The sequence below is a fragment of the Erinaceus europaeus genome, chromosome 14 (genome assembly GCF_950295315.1).
Source record: "Erinaceus europaeus chromosome 14, mEriEur2.1, whole genome shotgun sequence".
Lineage (NCBI taxonomy): Eukaryota > Metazoa > Chordata > Mammalia > Eulipotyphla > Erinaceidae > Erinaceus > Erinaceus europaeus.
In genome coordinates, this window is record NC_080175.1 from 34,575,110 (window position 1) to 34,581,640 (window position 6,531).

General features: G+C 37.5%; 1 non-coding gene across 1 annotated transcript; it reads right to left on the reverse strand.

Annotated features, from left to right (window-relative positions):
- Positions 1-915: 915 nt before the first annotated feature.
- Positions 916-1,034, reverse strand: LOC132532876 (5S ribosomal RNA). The gene has a single exon (XR_009544799.1). It is a non-coding gene; the product is annotated as a 5S ribosomal RNA (ribosomal RNA).
- Between the last annotated feature and the right edge of the window lie 5,497 nt (positions 1,035-6,531).

A 6,531-nucleotide genomic window follows, 5' to 3' on the forward strand; every position in this document is an offset into this window, starting at 1 on the left:
ATGATTTTTCTTTATTTTTTTTATGGTCCCTATATTTCATGTTTATCTAAGCAAAGTTTGACTGTTCCCAAGGCAGAGGAGGATGGCCATTTGCTGGAGCATAAAATATACTGACAACTATCATAAAATATACTGATAGCCATTTCCTTTTAGAAGTTTTCTCCGTAAAATTTTAAATTTCAGTTTTTACCTCATGTCCAGATAATTTTTAGTCTGATGAACGTAAATAATGGTGTGATGCACGTGCAGGTGCAGTGCCAGGGGCAGAACTAGAAATTCTATGTGTCTGCATATCCTGTCCCAGTACTTCCTCCCTCCCAGACTGCCAAGGCCTTAACATGCAGATGGAGGCAGATGTAAGCACCTGGAGACAGACTGAGACACATCCCCTGAGGGGCCTGCCCTGCCTCTGAAGGGACTATAAAGCTGGGCAGACCTTGAAGCCCAGGCTTCATCTCCTGCATCTCTCTCTCTACATGCCTACATAGCTTGTACTTCTCTGCTCAGGAACACTTATTTTGGCAATTGTGAATAATGTCACAACGAGCATGCGAATATAAATATTGATTTTTAAAACAGATGAAATAGGGAAGTTAGTCTCTTAGAAATACATGCTATTAATTTGATTTTGACTTCCAATATGCATCCATTATTCTTTTATTTTTCCCTTGTATAACAAAATAATTCCAATTCCTGAACTATGTGTTCTCAAAATCCTGTGTGAATTTGTATGGATTTTCAATTTTTCTTCTAATTTTTAACTTATTAAAATTGTTTCATTTGTTATGAATAATAGGTTACACGATTGTAAGATTACACTGCATAATAGTCCCACACTACACTCCAAATTTCTATGTCCCCACCCTTCAGCCTCCCAAAGATCCTGAGCAATGTGCTGCTCTGGCAGGCATCAAAAGCCTACAGCACCCGGTATTCCCAGGTGGTCTTCCATCCAAGTACTAACCAGGTCTGACCCTACTTAGCTTCGGAGATCAGAAGAGATCAGGTGTGTTCAGGGTGGTATGGCTGTAGACTCAACCTCCCAAAGATAACCACCAGAGTTCTCACTAGTAAGAAACAATTTGCTTGTATATATATATTTGAGCTGGAGCCCAGAATCTTTTTTTTTTAATCTTTTTTTTTTCCCTCAGGGTTATTGCTGAGCTCGGTGCCTGCACCATGAATCCAGCACTCCTAGAGACCATTTTTTCCCCCTTTTGTTGCCCTTGTTGTTGTAGCCTTGTTGTGGTTATTATTATTGCCATTGTTGAGCATATGCTGTTCATTGTTGGATAGGACATAGAGAAATGGAAAGAGGAGGGAAAGACAGAGAGGGGGAGAGAAAGATAGACACCTGCAGACCTGCTTCACTGCCTGTGAAGCGACTCCCCTGCAGGTGGGTAGCCAGGGTTGGAACCGGTATCCTTACACAGGTCCCTACGCTTTGTGCCACATGCACTTAACCCACTGCGCCACTGCCGGACCTCTAAATATTTATTTATTTGGCAGAGGCAGTCAGAAACTGAAGGAAGGGGCGAGATAGCAAGGGAGAGAGACAGAGACACCTGCAGCACTGCTTTATCATTTTCAACATTTTCAAACCAGGTGGGGACTGGGAGAATAAACCTGGACCCTGTGCATAGTAAAATATGTGCTCAAGCAGGTGCACCACCACCCTGACCTGTTTTGTTTTTTTTTTAATAAGTTCGTGTGTATCAGTTCTCTAGACTCTACATATGAGTGAAAACATCCTTTTTTTTTCATATGCCCATTTATTATGATTTCTGATTTGTAGTTTGTTTTCATAATACTTTTTATTAAATGCAAAAAATCATCTAAATCCCACTATGCATATCAATTAAAATTGCATCTTTATACATGTATTAATAGAATGGAGTTGAATAATTTTTTTACTTTTCAGAAGAAACTAGACATTTCTTTTTGACCATATTTCTGAATTGTGAACAAGAACTGGAAAAGTAAAAAAATGAAGAGCAATATAGTTCTTAATTTTATAAAGTAATTTTCCTGACAAAACTGAAGTACATTTAAAAATAAATATGAATAATTAAACATAGTGGCAAGTTTTGGATAATTAAAAATAGGACTTTAATATGCAAAACTATTTCCAGGGACATTGGAAAGTCATCAAGACATGAGATCATTGAAGGAAGAATGCAGAAAGGAAAGGTACTTGGCCCTAGGCTACAAATTGCTATAAATAGCACATTATAAATAATAACAGACAAAACTTCCACTGATGTTTACAACACATGCTTCATACAGAGCGGAAGCATTCAAAATATGAAGAACAGACCTATGTCACTTTGGACAATCTGAGCTCAGTCAATTTAAATATGTACTTATAAAAATACAAATTATTTAAGGTATTTAAAAACTAATACCTTAGGCACTTATGATAAAATAATTTCATTTCAGGATAATTGAATTCATGTTATGAAATTGCATAGAATTGAAATAACATAATTCATAATTTTGTGAAATTGGAGAATTAATTTTCCTTTATTTTTTCTTTGCTGTTTTCTTCTAATTTATCTTTATTATAGGTCTATATAATCCACCTCAAACAAAGCATCTCTTAATATCTTCACTATATTTATTTGCCTTTCCATTGTAATGCAGTCCCCATGTAAGCAGAAAGAATCAGCTAAGCAAAAAATTAATTGAATGCCCACAAAATTAATAAATACAAGAAAATACTTTGGAATGATTAAGTGTGTATAATTAAACATTTGTCCTTAGATTTAGGACATTGTTTACAGCTTGTTTACAATAAACAGAATTGGGACCAGGTGGTGGCACACCTGATTCAGCACACAGGTTTCAGTGCTCAAAGCCCCAGGTTTGAGCCCCCAGTCCCAACCTGCAGGGGGAAAGCTTCATAAGCGGTGAAGCAGGTCTGCAGGTGTCTCTCTTTCTCTCTCCCTCTTTCTCTACCCTACCCTCTCAGTTTCTGGCTGTCTCTATCCAATAAATAAAGATAATAATAAAAAAATAAAAATACTGTCACAACAAGATAAACACAGACTTAAAGTGAAAGGATGAAAAAATGTCATACAGGCTAATGGACCACAAAAAAGGGCAGGAACAGCCATTCTCATCTCAGACACGATAGATTTTAAATTAAATAAAGTAGTAAAAGATAGGCAAGGACATTACATAATGATTAGAGGATCAATCAGCCAAGAAGACTTAACAATTATTAACATCTATGCACCCAACAACAAATAGAAAATTATTAAAAGTCACAGAATTTGGAAACTAAACAACATGATCCTTAAGAACCACTGGGTCAGAGACTCACTCAAACAGGAAATTCAAATGTTCCTAGAAAAAAATGAAAATGAAGACACAACCTATCAAAATATTTGGGACACAGCTAAAGCAGTACTGAGAGGGAAACTTATAGCCATACAATCACATATTAAACACCAAGAAGAAGCCCAAATGAACGACCTTACTGCACACCTCAAGGACTTAGAGGAAGAGGAACAAAGGAACCCCAAAGCAACCAGAAGGACAGAAATCACTAAAATTAGAGCAGAAATAAACAACATCGAAAATAAAAGAACCATACAAAAGATCAATGAAGCCAAATGTTGGTTCTTTGAAAGATTTAACAAAATTGAAAAACCCCTAGCCAGACTCACCAAACAAAAAAGAGAGAAGACTCAAATTAATAGAATTGTAAACAATGGAGGAGATATCACAACTGACACCACAGAAATCCAGAGAATCCTGCGAAACTTCTATGAAGAACTATACGCCACCAAGCTAGAGAATCTGGAAGAAATGGAACAATTCCCAGAAGCATATGCCCTTCTAAAACTGAACCAAGAAGAACTACAAAATCTAAATGCACCAATCACAGACAAAGAAATTGAAACCGTTATTAAGAATCTCCTCAACAACAAAAGTCCGGGACCAGATGGCTTCACAAACGAATTCTACAAAACTTTCAGGAAACAGTTAGTAGCCATACTTCTTAAGCTTTTCAATAAGATTGAAGAAACAGGAATACTCCCTTCTACCTTCTATGAAGCCAACATCACCCTGATACCAAAAGCTGATAGGGACAGAACAAAAAAGGAAAACTACAGACTAATATCTCTGATGAACATAGATGCCAAAATATTAAACAAGATCTTGGCCAACCGGATACAGCAACATATCAAAAAGATTGTTCATCATGACCAAGTGGGATTCATCCCAGGAATGCAAGGTTGGTTCAACATCCGTAAGTCAATCAATGTTATTCACCACATCAATAAAAGCAAAGCCAAAAACCACATGATTATCTCAACAGATGCAGAGAAAGCTTTTGACAAAATCCAACACCCATTCATGCTCAAAACTCTACAAAAAATGGGAATAGATGGGAAATTCCTCAAGATAATGGAGTCTATATGTAGCAAACCTACAGTCAACATCATACTCAATGGACAGAAGCTGAAAGCAGTCCCCCTCAGATGGGGGACTAGATAAGGCTGTCCACTGTCACTGTTACTCTTCAACATAGTATTGGAAGTTCTTGCCATAGCAATCAGGCAAGAGAAAGAAATCAAAGGAATACAGATTGGAAGGGAAGAAGTCAAGCTCTCACTATTTGCAGATGATATGATAGTATACATAGAAAGACCTAAAGAATCCAGTAGAAAATTACTGGAAGTTATTAGGCAATATAACAAGGTATCAGGCTACAAAATCAATGTACAAAAGTTAGTGGCATTTCTTTATGCAAACACTAAATCTGAAGAAGAAGACATCCAGAAATCACTCCCATTGACTGTTTCAGCAAAATCAATCAAATACCTAGGAATAAAGTTGATCAAAGAAGTGAAAGACTTGTATGCTGAAAACTATGAGTCACTACTCAAGGAAATAGAAACTGATACCAAGAAATGGAAATAGATCCCATGCTCATGGATTGGAAGAATAAATATCATCAAAATGAATATTCTCCACAGAGCCATATACAAATTTAATGCAATACCCATGAAAGTTCCACCAAGCTTCTTTAAGAGAATAGAACAAACACTACAGTCATTTATCTGGAACCTGAAAACACCTAGAATTGCCAAAACCATCTTGAGGAAAAGAAACAGAAATGGAGGCATCACACTCCCAGACCTTAAACTATATTATAAAGCCATCATCATCAAAACAGCATGTAACTGTAACAAAAATAGGCACACAGACCAGTGGAACAGAATTGAAAGCCCAGAAATAAATCCTCACACTTATGGGCATCTAATCTTTGATAAGGGGGCCCAAAGGATTAAATGGAAAAAGTAGAATCTCTTCAATAAATGGTGCTGGGAAAACAGGGTTGTAACATGCAGAAGAATGAAATTGAACAACTTTATCTCAAAAATCAACTCCAAATGGATCAAAGACCTAGATGTCAGACCAGAAACAATCAAATACTTAGAAGAAAACATTGGTAAAACATTTTCCCACCTACACCTCAAGGACATCTTTGATGAATCAAACCCAATTGCAAGGAAGACTAAAGCAGAAACAAACCACTGGGACTACATAAAATTGAAAAGCTTCTGCACATCCTAAATAAATATTAAACAAACAAAGAGACCCCTCACAGAATGGGAGAAGATCTTCACATGCCAGACATCAGACAAGAAACTAATCACCAAAATATATAAAGAGCTCAGCAAACTTAGCACCAAAAAAGCAAATGATCCCATCCATAAATGGGCAGAGGATATGAACAAAACATTCACTACAGAGGAGATCCAAAAGGCTAACAAACATATGAAAAAATGTTCTAGGTCACTGATTGTCAGAGAAATGCAAATTAAGACAACACTAAGATACCACCTCACTCCTGTAAGAATGGCATACATCAAAAAGGATAGCAGCAACAAATGCTGGAGAGGTTGTGGGGACAGAGGAACCCTTTTACATTGCTGGTGGGAATGTAAATTGGTCCAGCCTCTGTGGAGAGCAGTCTGGAAAACTCTCAGAAGGCTAGACATGGACCTTCCATATGATCCAGTAATTCCTCTCCTGGGGTTATACCCCAAGAACTCCATAATACCCAACCAAAAAGAGGTGTGTACTCCTATGTTCATAGCAGCACAATTCATAATAGCTAAAACCTGGAAGCAATCCAGGTGCCCAACAGCAGATGAGTGGCTGAGGAATCTGTGGTATATATACACAATGCAATACTATGCAGCTATCAAAAACAATGAACCCACCTTCTCTGACCTATCTTGGATGGAGCTAGAAGGAATTATGTTAAGTGAGCTAAGTCAGAAAGATAAAGATGAGTATGGGATGATCCCACTCATCAACAGAAGTTGATGAAGAAGATCTGAAAGGGAAACTAAAAGCAGGACCTGACCAAATTGTAAGTAGGGCACCAAAGTAAAAACCCAGTGGTGAGGGGTAGACATGCAGCTTCCTGGGCCAGTGGGGGGTTGGAGTGGGTGGGAGGGATGGCTCACAGTCTTTTGGTGGTGGCTATGGTGTTTATGTACACTTCTA